This window comes from Rhinichthys klamathensis, unplaced genomic scaffold (assembly GCF_029890125.1).
Source record: "Rhinichthys klamathensis goyatoka isolate OS25496 unplaced genomic scaffold, OSU_Roscu_1.1 h1tg000098l_1, whole genome shotgun sequence".
Classification (NCBI taxonomy): domain Eukaryota; kingdom Metazoa; phylum Chordata; class Actinopteri; order Cypriniformes; family Leuciscidae; genus Rhinichthys; species Rhinichthys klamathensis.
In genome coordinates, this window is record NW_026606637.1 from 4,138,863 (window position 1) to 4,153,038 (window position 14,176).

General features: G+C 41.9%; 1 long non-coding RNA gene across 1 annotated transcript; it reads right to left on the reverse strand.

Moving 5' to 3' along the window:
* Positions 1–2,787: 2,787 nt before the first annotated feature.
* LOC130086631 (uncharacterized) lies at positions 2,788–14,176 on the reverse strand. Its single transcript, XR_008807239.1, has 3 exons — positions 14,001–14,176; positions 2,862–3,821; positions 2,788–2,830 (listed from the first exon to the last, which is right to left on the reverse strand). It is a non-coding gene; the product is annotated as an uncharacterized LOC130086631 (long non-coding RNA).

Genomic DNA, 14,176 nt, shown 5'->3' on the forward strand with positions numbered 1-14,176 from the left:
TAAAACGTAGGGCATATTTAAAACGTGCATTTGCTTGTTTCTTATATTCAAATAAGGGACCATGTTTATGTCTACCTGACTCAGCCCAAGCGTTAAAAGCCCTTCTAGCCTCCGCATGAAACTCTTCAACATATTCATTCCAACCTGGCTTGGCTTTATACATATTGGTCTTGTATAGAGGCCTGCTTGACGCCAGAAGGGACTCCTTCAAATCAATTAATTGGTTGTGGTGGTTAACCTGCAATTTACACTTTAAAAAAGCAGACTTTTTATGTTTAAAATGTACGCCTTTGTATGCCTAATTTTGAGATTCGAACTATTATAGCCTACTTAAAATGTACCGTCGCCTCCCAATATTATCTGTTTTCATGCATTAGATGGCGCTGAAATGTCCCTGTAAGCCACTAGAAGATTCAGTAGCAGCGCTGATTCTCGCAGCTCTCGCCGGGTGCAGTGGCGCGCGCCTGTAGTCCAAGCTACTGGGAGGCTGAGACTGGAGGATCGCTTGAGCTCAGGGGTTCTGGACTGCAGTGGACTATGTCGATCGGGTGTCCGCACTAAGTTCGGTATCGATATGGTGATTCTGGGGGAGCCCGGGACCACCAGGTCGCCTAAGGAGGGGTGAACCGGCCCAGGTCGGAGACGGAGCAGGTCAAAGTCCCCGTGTCGATCAGTAGTGGGATCGCGCCTGTGAGTAGACACTGCAGTGCATCCTGAGCGATACAGCGAGACTCAGTCTTTTGTGTGAAGTTATTCTTTGTGTATTTAAATATTGAACAAACATCAATAACAAAATAAACACAAAATGTTATTGATAGTAAATTCATTCATTGTTTGCTTGTAATGAAATTAAGAAGATTCAATTCATAGCAGAAGACTATTAAATCATAAAATCAACACGGATATGCCAAGTTCCTCTGGATTTTTTAAATGTCATTTTCACGCTCTCCAATTTTGCTCTGTGCTTAAAAATGTAGCCTTCACAATTTTGTGCTATAAAATATCACAAAAAGTGAAATAAATTGTAAGTGACTTCATCAAGCTTATAAGATTGACTAGTTATACATTTGAGAAAAGAACATAAAACCTGTTAGAAAAACAGGTGTGTTAGAGCAAGGTTGGTTATAAACTCGGTGACTGTGTCCCCCAATCATTACACATTTTGTGTCATTTGAATGAGTTATCACTCCTGACACTTTGCAGTAAGTTGCTGATGCATCTTAGCAGAATGAAAAGCAAAAAATATTATTATAGCAACAGAGAGCGAGCAAATAACTCTCGCTTTAGTCAGAGCTGTAAGGCTCTCAAATCTGGTAGACCTACAGATGAGGCAGGATAACTGCTTCCCAGTTTGGTGTGGTATATACCCAGAGTCAGCAAAGTTTAAAACTGCAGCCAACAAGGAATAACTAATTTATTAAAGTTTAAAAGATATTTTTCAGTCAAGGATGGGAATGATGAAACCTCTCATAAAAAAACCTGCTGCAGAGTAACTATTGATATGTTTATATAATACATTTAAACTGTGTTTTATTAAATATTTCCAGGTGGGGCATTCAGCAGGAGACCGAGGCAAATGAGGCAAGACATCATGTCATCTAAACACCACAATTTTGATGAACCTGCACTGGACTTTGTTTGGTAAACTCTAACCTACGAAATTCGTATCATGTGAATACGTGAGCAATAGAAGATCAATATGTATGGTGTGAAATCTTAGCTAAATTACCAGAATGCAAACTTTAAATCTGCAGTAAAGTAGAATATTTTTACATTTCGGTTGAATTATATGTTGAACTGTTTCAAACAAGATGACAGTTGCAGTGTCTGTTCAAATTTTGCATGCTCAAAGTCTAGTCTGACCGCGGCATTATTAAGACCATCTTTATTAAGACCAAGATTATTGCGTTTTTTCCAAGTGTGTTCCCAGAACTGTTGGGAAAATGGTTTACACGAAATGTAGTGCTGAATAATTAGCACATCTAAACCACTTTGATGGCATAAAAACTAGTGAAATAGTCAAAACTGTAGAAGAAAAGTCTCTGCAGACCATAAAGCGTAGTAACATTTTTATTTGTCAAGCTTGCCATTTGCCAATCACACAAAAAATGCAAAACTAGTATACACAAATACTGTTAAAGGGATAGTTCACTTTGAAATTAATTTTTGATATGTTTTAGCTTACCTCAAGGGCATCCAAGATGAAGGTGTCTTTGTTTCCGTAGTAGTTTTAATTTTGATATTTTTAGGTCAAACCGTTCTTGTCTGTCAGTCATATAATGCAGGTCTATGGTCACCACCTCAAAGAGCATGCACAGAGAAGTCCAAATTAAACATGATTTAATGACTCATAAATGTAAGTACACATTGATGGCCTACGACACGAAACGAGCGGTTTGTGTGAGAAAACGAACAGTATTTATATCGTTTTTACCTCTTGTAACCACAGCCACATCCAAGTGATCTGAGGGCTGATCTGTGCGTTACAAGAGGTAAAAACTATATAAATACTGTATGTTTTCTCACACAAACCGCTCGTTTCGTGTCTTAGGCCATCAATGTGTACTTACATTTACGAGTCATTAAATCATGTTTAATTTGGACTTCTCTGTGCATGCTCTTTGAGGTGGTGACCATAGACCTGCATTATATGACTGACAGACAAGAACGGTTTGACCTAAAAATATCAAAATTGAAAATACTGCGGAAACAAAGACACCTACATCTTGGATGCCCTTGAGGTAAGCTAAAACATATCAAAAATTAATTTCAAAGTGAACTATCCCTTTAAATAACATTAAAGAATATTTACAAAATGTACATTTTTCCACTGTCTAATATTGATGAAATAAGTAACCCACTACATTCGGCAAGGCGTCTCAAACTACAGCATTCACATCTGCTTACGAATCGGGTAAAATGCAGTCAATTTCTCCCCACTAAAAAAAGTTTGAGATTTAAGCTAACGTAAATAAAAGTAAATCTGACACATGTTGTGTTCTAAATGTGACTCAAACTCACAGCACAGGTACGGATGGAGTTTGTGTGAAATGGCATTTACTGCGAGTCGCTGCAATGACAGTTTTACGATTTCAAAAAGCAACTAGCGTTTTTTTAACGCTAATTAAGGCCTTTATTTTACATTAAGGAATTAAAAGCTCCGTGGACATGTATCCAACGTCGAAGAATTCTTGATACCGTTGACTGATGAATCCTGAAGAGCTGACCTAAGAATTCCTCAGACAGTTTGAGGTGCAGCTTCATCAGAGTAAGAAGTAGTTCCTGAGTAGGCTTGAGCGACTGTTTTGCACTAATAGGAACAACTGATGACACAGAACTGAACAATAGCATGAAAGTCTGTAAATTGGGTAGTCCTGTGAAAATTTTCATTTTGCTGTCATCAAAATGCGACGGATCAAGAGAATGACGTTTTAAGTCACTTTCTAATCCGTAAACTTTTTCTCTCAGTAATTGGCATTCAGTGTTTAAAGATTTGATCTGTTCATGTAAAGAGGAGATGTCCCTGTGTGTTTCATCCGTCTGGACCTCAGTGCCTTGGACTTCAACCGTCTGGACCTCAGTGTCTTGGATTTCAACCGCCTGTAGCTCTTTCTTTAAAGCAGAACTTTGATGCAGGTTCATGAGAGCTGTTGCAGCTAGCTCTTTACTTGTGTTGGCACTGACAAATCTTTTCACAGAAACTTCTCGAAATCGTTGATATCTTTCCAGGTTGTTGACAGCCCGAATTCGATCAGCGGTGGGCGTGAAACTGAATAAACTTGGCACATAGTCAGGGTGTAGAGGATCATCACTCTTTTTTCCTGAAAGAAACAAAAAAATGCTTTAGTAACAACATTTGGACTAAATTTCTCACTAGGTGACTAAATAATCTCTATTGTTAGCCACTGGCTAATAAATTGTTCGATTTTATTCGCCACACTTTAAAAAATGTTTTGCTGCCTTAAATTTTTCAGTACAATCAACTTGGATGTTTATGTCATTTCAACTTAAATTACATTAAACTGACTTAGTTGAATCTTGTATAACTTATAAAAAAAAAGTCAAAAATTGCTTAACTTATTTTGATGAGCCAAAGCAATGCAAAAACATGTCATAACTTATTGATCATATAATTTTTTTATAATTATTTTTATAATTAGGTGGAACTGGGCAGCGCATACAAGAATAATAATAAGTTTCCCGTTTCGTGTTAAAGTGAAAGTATTAGTGAGTGCTCTCTGGAGCACAGAAACTTTCAAAAAGGTAATTACATCAGCGTCGAACAAAGTTAAGAATATATAATTGTTTATCTATGCACATAATTGTATAGATTATGTTATGTTTATTTAAAGATTCATAACATGCATCAAGTCATCTTCATTTATATAGCGCTTTTAACAATGTAGATTGTTCCAAAGCTGCTTTACAGTGATAATAGGAAATTAAAGTAACAGACATTTGTAACAAGTAGCTTGGATGTTTATGTCATTTCAACTTATGATTTCCATTACACGAGAGTAGATGTTAAAACTTCATGCTGATTTGTACTCGGCTTTCGCCAAGATAAGCAACACTAAGACGTAGCTTTACAGTAAACTATGCTTCTCCATCCATTTACACTTCTTTCCATATGGTGGTGTGACTCCCCTTCTGTCCGGCGTTAACGGCTGCAGTGCACTTGGCGCGTCAGCACACACGACGGCTGCAACTACAGTGTGGTCTCCCTAGTGGACCAGCACGACAACCGTCTGGATTGAGCCAAGTAGGGGACATCTCTAGGGTCTTCAAGTGGGCACCTTCCGTCCTCAGTGTTTCGTCGACTAGCCCACGACACCTCAAGAGGGCTCTACAGTGACTCTGGCGTCCCAGAGTCACCCCCCTCCATCCCCCACTCAACTCAGCCCAGCTTACTGACCTCTACATCCCTCCTGCTGCTGAGACCTAACCACAATCTCACAATCTCTCCGCAACCCAACCATACGCGCCAACCCGTTTGACTAAGGCTGTCGAGCCCCACTGGTGCGTTAATATGCAGTTTCAGTGGCAACGGTTCCGTATGGCATACCACCTACCGCAAAACACAATATCTGCCCAACCACCCGTCATTCACGCAATATACACAGGAACGTAATGACTGTAAATACTATACAACCTATACAAATGAACCAACAGACTCTTCAAGTTTTTCAAGAATTCTATGAAACCGTAGCGTGGCGGCCTGTACACAGCCAGCTAGAATCTTTCCGTCTCAACCACAGCTTCAGATAAGTTCTTTACTGTGCGACGCAACTCTTGGCCACTGAATCCGACGTCTCTGAGGAACCGGGTTGTAGAGTGTGCCACAAAACCTCGACAACCCACTTCCACTGGATAAACCTGGACTCTCCATCCTCGCTGTTCTGCTTCAGTGGCCAGATGAGCATACCGCAGTTTCTTCCTCTCAGATGCCTCATCTACCGCATCCTCCCATGGCACTGTTAACTCTATCAGTTGAACAATGCGTGCTGATCCGGACCACAAAACAATATCTGGTAGGGCTGCACGATTAATCGAATTTTAATCACGATCACGATTTTGGCTTCCCACGATCAAATTCGCGTGATCGAGCGATATTTTAAATGCGTCATTCAGTTCACAGAAAGCTTTTTTTTTTGCCAATCTAGCGCACCGTAAACCAGTGTCTGATCACGTGCCTCCATGAGCCCAGGTGCGCGAGAGAGACCTACGGTCTGCGTGCGAGCGACAGTGCACGAGAGAGACCGCGAGTGTGTCTGCGTGCGAGCAACAGCGCGCGCCTACCGATTGTGTCGCGCGCGAGAGAGACTGAGTGACAGTGCGCGTGAGAGACCGAGTGTGAGCATTAGTAAATTGCATTAGTAAATTGGTACATACTACATATATATATTTACTATTTATACCATGGTCTGGGTGAATACTCGATTCTGATTGGCTGCAGGGTGTCCGTTAAAAAGTGATAGAGGACACCTAAAGTAGTTCTGGTGAAACTGCCTGTTTACCATTCGAAATTAATAAATAAATGCGCTGCCTACAACAGCTGTGTGAGTAACCATAGCAACAGGCAGTCAACGTTAGTTAGATATTACATAGCCTACAATGAGCGACTTCGTTCGTTATTTCATCTTCAGTCTCTCACGGACTGACGGAGCCCAGTAAGCCCGCAGACTGCTCTCGCATCGATGGCCTGTCACCGACTTGACGGCTCTCCAGTCCAGCATCGGAGAGTCGACCTACAGCGGTGCTTCGGAGGCTGTGGTTAGTGTAGACTAGTGTAACACAAAGTGTTTTATGTGCAATAAAAAAATAACTATGCCTACCTTTGTGTTTCATGAAAAAAAAAATGCATTTTTGAACCTGAAGGGTTCTACAAGCTGAGCGGACTATAAATATCTCAAGTTGCTAAATAAATCGTCAGGCAAGTTATTATTTGAAAAAACTAGATTTAGCCTAATTAAAATATAAACTAATGTTTTAAAAATGTTTTATTTGGCAAGTGACCATGGTATAAGCGGGTTAATGCCCTTCGAGGTGACCGTTGTCAGGTTTTAATGGACTTCGGCGGAGGCAACCGTCCTCCGCTGCGCGTCGGCCGGTTTACACCTCGCCGTCGTCCATTAAAACCTGACAACGGACACCTCGTCGGGCATTAACCCTTACATAAGAGGCATGGAAGTTCGATTAATGGACTCCAATAATCAGTCCTACAAACGTCTTGTTTTGACCTATTGTTTAACAAATAGAAATAATTTGAGCACATAAACTTTCACATGGAGAATTAAATAGATTAAATTTATGCAGTAAGACTTCACAACTAATCACTGACACTGTAGGCCTACCACAACATTTTACATTTATTAAGCGTCAAATAACAATGACTCTGAATTTCATCCATTAATCGAACTTCCATAGTGCAGTTCTGCCTTGAAATGTTCTCATTTGGTTACATTCTGTTATGGAATATTTGTTTTTTTATTGATTGTATATTTTGCGTGTTTTATTCACATCCATTATGCAGGTACAATGCAAGTTTATATTTTGCTTCCTAAAATAGATTTACACAATGTAAAATGTAAAATAGTGCCCTGTTGAAGTTTTGCTACATTTTCTTTATTGTTTTCTTTATTCTTTAAAGGGTCACTCCACCCATTTCAACATTAATCTTTATTGAAAGTGGGTTATATATGTAGTCGAAATGTAAAAGAAATTTTGAATTTGGTGCCCTCTTGACCGAGAAAAGACAGAAAATAACTTTAGGGCGCATTTGTATGTAAGACAACAACTCCCACAATGCACCACGTTGCACAGCTCCGCAAGCCACTCCCACTAATCCAGAACAGCGCAAACATCAGAGAAATCACTCTTCCGTCTACAAGAAGGCTAGCTGCTAAATGAGTTTGAAATTCATTTCACAAAAAATGTCTAGTTAGTTGGCTGTGGCGAGCAGGACGAGGGCGAGGGACGTGAGAGGACGACGCGAGTGATAATGAATGGCACCTGTGCAGCGGTCTCATATCTCTCACGGAGGAGCGGAAGCATAAAAGGAACAGGCCTGATTTTATGTTTTGTTTCTGTTGTGTGTGGCCAGCTGGCTTATACTTTTGTTTTGTATTTGTTTATTTTACTATTAAAATGTTTAAATGTTCGCCGGTTCCAGCCTCCTTCTTCCCACAACAACGAACCCCGTTACATTGGCAAACTCATTAGTGAATTACTCGTTTGTATTTCTTTCTATATGGTGAATTATTGCATGATACCTGGATTTTCAGTCAGGCGAAACTAGGATGGTTCACATCACAACACAAACGTCCGTGTGGTCGTCTGATTCAGAGATTTCGTCTAGGAGAAATTGCGATCGTTGAAATTCTTTGCAGCAGACGGACTCTATCTGTGTCCGTAGCGCACAGCGAGAGCACACGCACCAGCAGCCCGCCTCAGCTCGACCCAGTCCGGGCTCCTCGTTCGCGACAGGCAGCCGCCTCCTGATCCTCCATCAGCCTCAGCTGCTCTTCACTATATTGCGGCTCGTAAAGATAGCCACGAAGAGCGGATTCGAGCAGCAGAATTTCAAAATCCTCTTCTTCCATATCATGTTTAGTTTCTTCCGTCATTGTCGTAACTTCCTATCTCCACAGCGCTTGTTAGCTTAGCTTATAAACAAGATGGCTGATATTGCTTTCAGTATCTGCAAGTGAAGTCCCACCCACTGATCTGTGATAGCTCTGTTAGCGCATTAGGCACAACCCCCTATGGGCGGGTTTGAAAGGGTGGGAATTTGTGCTTGTAGTCTATACAGAAATCCCCCCTTTTTACACTTCCTCCTACAATGACGTCAAATGACGATTTTTGCGTCATTGTAGGAGGAAGTGAAAAAGGTAAATAGTAGATTTCTCTCGTCTCAGGGGAAAATGAAAGAATGTTGCACGACCATTCAATAGTATGACTGGTTGTCTAACAATGGACCTCTTAATGCAAATGGGTGGAGTGACCCTTTAAGGAGATGCACTGAATTTTGGTGAATAAGAGGACCTATTTTATTTAGATACACATACATTAGCAGAAATGTAGCACAATATGGATGTGAAAGCAGTTATAATTAGCCTATGTGGCAATAAAATTTGTTTTGGTTAAAATCAACAAATAATCGTGATAATTAATCGTGATCGCAATATTGATCAAAATAATCGTGATTATCATTTTGGCCCAAATCGTGCAGCCCTAATATCTGGTCGTAGGTTAGTGGTGGCAATCTCAGGTGGAAAAATAAGCCGTTGATCAAGATCAGCCAGCATCTTCCAGTCCCTAGCAGCTTCCAGTTGTCCTGGGCGAGAATTGGTGTTAACACCTTTTCTTGGTGGTTGCTCGCCTGGGCGGAGGAATATTGTCTTCTGCGTGTAATGTTTTGCTAGAACAGGCGGCAACTTATTGGTCATACTACGCTTGCCTTCCAGTGCTAAAGCCAAACATCGCAGTACTTGGTCATGGCGCCAAGTAAACCGACCTTGGCTAAGAGCCACCTTACAACCTGTCAAAATGTGCCTTAATGTGGCAGGTGATGAACACAAAGGACAAGAGGGATCCTCTCCTACCCAGAGGTTTAGGTTCTGCAGTGATGGGAGAACATCATATGTTGACCTAATAAGGAAACTGATCCTACTCTCTTCCATTGACCAAAGGTCTTGCCAGCCCATCTTGCGTCGTTCCACACTCTCCCATCTCATCCACTCTCCCTGCTTGGCCTGGGAAATGGCCTTTATGCACCTCATCCTCTCCTCCTGCTTTCGCACCTCGTTGACTACCAGCTTCCTCCTTTGAGCTGGGCCTGCCTTGTGCCATTTAGGAGGAGCTAAACTGAGCCCAAAACCACCTCTTCCATGCTGTACATGTCCCACGATATCCCCAATTTGAAGGTCAGCCTTTGCCTCTACTACAGATTTCTTTGCTGACCACTTTCTACCCGTTTTTAACACAGGGGCTGCCTCCCTTACACATTTGTCACGTGACTCTACTAAGGTCATTTCCAGTTTGACCTTGGCACACTTAAACTCTTCGGTTAAAGCAGAGACTGGCAGCTGCAATATCCCTTTACTATAAAGTCCCACTCTGCTGAGGCAGCGTGGAACTCCCAACGATTTCCTGATGTATGAACTTATCAACGCTTCCAGCTTATCCATTGTTGTCAAAGAAACGTCGTACACAGTCAATGGCCACAGCAACCTCGGCAGTAGACCAAACTGAAAGCACCAGAGTTTTAGTTTGCCTGGTAGAGCACAGCTGTTTATGCTCTTCCACTGCTTGTCGTCTAACTTCTCCCACTCAAACTGTGTCCTTTAGATCCCCATCGTACCATCTCCCAAGACTCTTCACTGGCTTCTCAGAAACTGTTGGTATTGCCTCACCATTAATGAAGAATGTTTTATCTACTACCTTACCTTTAACTATCGAGATGCTCCTTGATTTAGAGGGCTTAAATTGCATTCGTGCCCATTCAATATTATCTGTTAACTTCCCCAATAACCGATTAGTGCAGGCTACTGTTGTTGTCATGTCATCCATGTATGCTCTGATTGGTGGTAGTCGCATCCCAGAAGCCAAGCGCTCTCCTCCTACTACCCATTTTGATGCCCTAATGATTACTTCCATTCCCATGGTAAAAGCCAGTGGAGAAATGGTGCATCCTGCCATTATTCCAACCTCTAAGCATTGCCATGCAGTGCAGAATTTTGGAGTTGAGAAACTAAATTGCAAATCTCCAAAATAGGCTTTCACTAAATTTGTTATTGACATTGGTACTCTGAAAAAATCAAATGCTGCCCAAAGAAGCTCATGTGGCACTGAACCATATGAATTAGCCAAATCCAGGAACGTCACATGGAGCTCCTTCCTCTCCTTTTTAGCTGACTGAATTCGTTGCCAGATAACATTGATGTGTTCTAAGCATCCTGAGAACCCTGGAATGCCCGCTTTTTGAACTGAAGTGTCAACGAAGCCATTCTTTAATAGGTAGGTGGACAATCTCTGGGCAATAATGCTGAAGAAAATCTTACCTTCAACGTTTAACTTAAGCCTGGTTCAGACAGGACGATTTTAAAATTGTTGGCCGATTTTCCAAACCTGAGAGACCCCACACATGGCGATAAAAAATCACGGGTCTAACAGTTTTGGTCGTACAGTGTGTGGTGCGCTGCCACACAGCAAAATCAACACATCACACACGAACCGATTTGACTCCCGAGCATTCCCAGATCAGACGGAAAATCTCGCAAAATCCCTCGAGATAAACAATCATGGCGGACGAAGAGGATGCAGTGGCGATAGTTTGTTTTTAACCGAAAAAAAACGTTATCAAAAGAAAAGGCGATGGTCAAAGAATCTCCGACGTCCACCGGACTTTCTGGTGCGCCATGCCGCCGGCTGTTTTGATTTTGTTTCCCGGTGCTTCCTCTGTGCCTCGTCACCTCGCTTTCTGATTGGCTACATGCCACAGTCCACAGGCTGCGTGCTCGTTTGTCCCCCACGGACACCACACACGAGGAGAAATCGGGCCAAAAAAATCCAACATGTTGGATATCCCCGATTTGAGATCGGAGCGGTCCTGACGTCCTTCCGAGCAGACGAGAGCAGTCTTAACACACCACACACTGCAGGAATATCTGATCAGATTATTTTACGATAATCGGAGCATCCTTAAGATTGTCGGAAGGGGTAAATCGGGACTAAAATCGGCCTAATTATCCTGCCGTGTGAACCAGGCTTTAAATTACATTAAAGGCACACTGTGGAACTTTTCAACCTTTATAATATATTTCCAAAACCCATTGAGATGGTACATCGACTTACAATAGGTTGAATGACACGTCTGCCGTAGCCTGAAGGTGTCTGTATCGCTTTTCCTAGCACTATCTAACTTCGGGTTTCGGGTAGGAACCCGAGCACAAAAAGAACTACAAAATTCAACCGCTTTACGGCATACGTCACTTCCCCCACCACCCACAACTTCCTCAGATTCTGACGTGAGTGCTCAACTCGCGTTTGATTGCCGTCTGTATGTTTTCATCATGGTCGAACCAACAGCTACAAGGAAGAAGGCAAAGGTTTTGTCAGAGGACACTAAAAAAAAAGAAAAAGGCATAGTGACAAATGAAAAGCCAGGACGAGGATCACCATTGGTCCAGCGTTCGCTCGCTGGCGTGAGCTACAGGAGGAGGAGGGGTGCCCGACCGATGCTGACGCTTGCCTTCACACAAATGCCGTTTCCAAGGTTACCCAGATAAATCATATAAGTAGTGTAGTATTTTCTGGTATTCCGGCCACAGCCGATGGTGTTATGAGTGTAATAAAATGCCCACAGCCCATTGTTCATTTCTACACACAAACACAGCCCGCCACAGTGCAGGGCTCGCACAAATAAAATCGACTCATGTCAAATGTACATTAAATGTAGTGAACGTGCCCACGACTTAGTGCCCACAAACACTACACACGTCCCACGGTTTCTGTAAAACGAAACCAAAACACATAAGTTACAGTCAGCTCAGGCCGACGGTGTTTTTAGTGCAGTAAATGTGCCCGCCGTCCCGCGCCCACATTCACTCACAGACATGTTAGCACTAAGCCCCACGGGGCTCGCCTCGCTCGCTCTCTCCCAGCAGACTGCTATAAGGGAATCGAGCGCGGCAAGGCTGCCCGCCTCAAACACTGCAAGCACACACAATCTAAAGACACGGGAGGCTGACCCACTGTCTATGGGCGGACCGGTTGACTTTTTGTTGACTTTTGCGACAGTGCTGCGGAGCTTGTGGCCTCTAGGGACGCTAGACGTGAAAGTTACAGGTCGAGCGCCACTAGTGGCCAAAAGTTCTGCGGTGTGCCTTTAAACTGCCTTTAAAAAATTAGTTGAATCTAATAGTTTAATGCAGGGGCGTAGGAGCCATTATACGTGGGGGGGACATGTCCCCCCCACATTTCAAAATCGAAGTTTTGTCCCCCCCACTATTTCCCAATGTAAGATTTTGTTTTGCATTGCCTGCCTATCTCTGCCGATTTCGGAGTCTCCAAATGAATCCATTCGGCAACTTTTAAATACATAATTAAATTTTTTAAAAACGGCCGAACTCTTCAGCTGCTAATCTCGTAGTCAGTCGACCATGATCGCGCACCGCTCGCGCACGCGCATCTAGGTGACACGGATAAATGTACGCAGCAATATATAATGAGTGTTCCTGGGAGATCCTAGTTGCGCGGGATGTGGAAGCGTGCAAAAGTTCCAGAAATGTACATAAAGTGCCCTGGCCTTGAATGACAAGGTAAGGAAAATAAGACTAAATCTAAATTAAATAACCAAGACTAGGTTGGCCATGTGATTTTTCTCAGGAGATGTTTCGAGCATTTTACTTCAGACACCGGATTATCAGCAAACTGCCAAGAGAACTGCTAGCTGGCTACTCAAAATAAACTAGCAATCTATTCAGGCAGCATATTTGTGTTTGATCTGTGTGAATTACAGAAATATAAGACTTGCTAGACCTACTTTTAGCTACCAAGGAACCTTTCCACAAGGATAGATTGATTTTATTTTTCAATCTATCCTTAGGGGGTAAGCTAGGTGGTTAATGGAAATTAAATCAACCATTTATTTTAATTTTTAGTTAATCAGTACATGACTGATTAACAGTACTGTAAATGCTAAATGTCCTAATACCTGTTGATACTACAACAATGCAAAGTATATGCTCTTAAGCTTGCAGTTTTTCAATCTAGCTTTACTTTCAATGCCAAAAAAAAAAACTTGTGGAAGCTACTTTTCTGTCTGTGATTGATTATGGTGACATATTATATATGCACGCAGCCTCCTCCAACTTACGGAGCCTTGATTCAGTGCATCATGCATCTCTACGCTTTATTACAAATGCAAAGTCCCTCACTCACCATTGCATTCTTTATGATCTGGTGGGTTGGATAGCACTGACCACCCGCAGAAAGCAGCACTGGTATATTTTTATATATAAAGCCATGCTAGGTAAACTTCCAGCTTACCTCTGTACCCTCCTCTGTCTAAATTCTGCTAGTTATCAGCTACGCTCCTCCAAGTGGTTGCTTTTTAATGTACCCAGGGTTTTTTGACAGATCTGGGGAAAACTGCATTTTCATACTATGCACCCATTTGCAAAAAGATCTTAAACTTGAAACGTGTCAATTGATAAATTTAAGAGCATCATAAAAATGTTTTGGTAAAAGAGACATGTGGTTGTTTTTCTTGAGAGGCCATTGTGTTTGAATGATTTTTGCATGATTGTATGTAGCATTTTTTACTATGTTGTGTTTATGTATATGGCTGCTACCTTGTATGTAGCATTAATATGTTGTGTTTATGTATAGCTGCTAACGACGTTACCTTGGCCAGGTCTCTCTTGTAAAAGAGATTTTTGATCTCAATGAGACTTCCTGGTAAAATAAAAAATTAAATAAAAAAACATTCACCATACCTGACACAAAATGGCAACTGCAAATCCACGTTTCGCTGCCTGGATTCCAGTTGTTTCTGCAAAGTGCAGCGATCCATTTGGTTCTCTTTTCTTTTGCTTTCGGCAGTCTGTAAAAAGACAGATTCGATTTCTTGTTGAATCTGTTTTTACAATCAATCGCAGAACAGCTCTTTCCC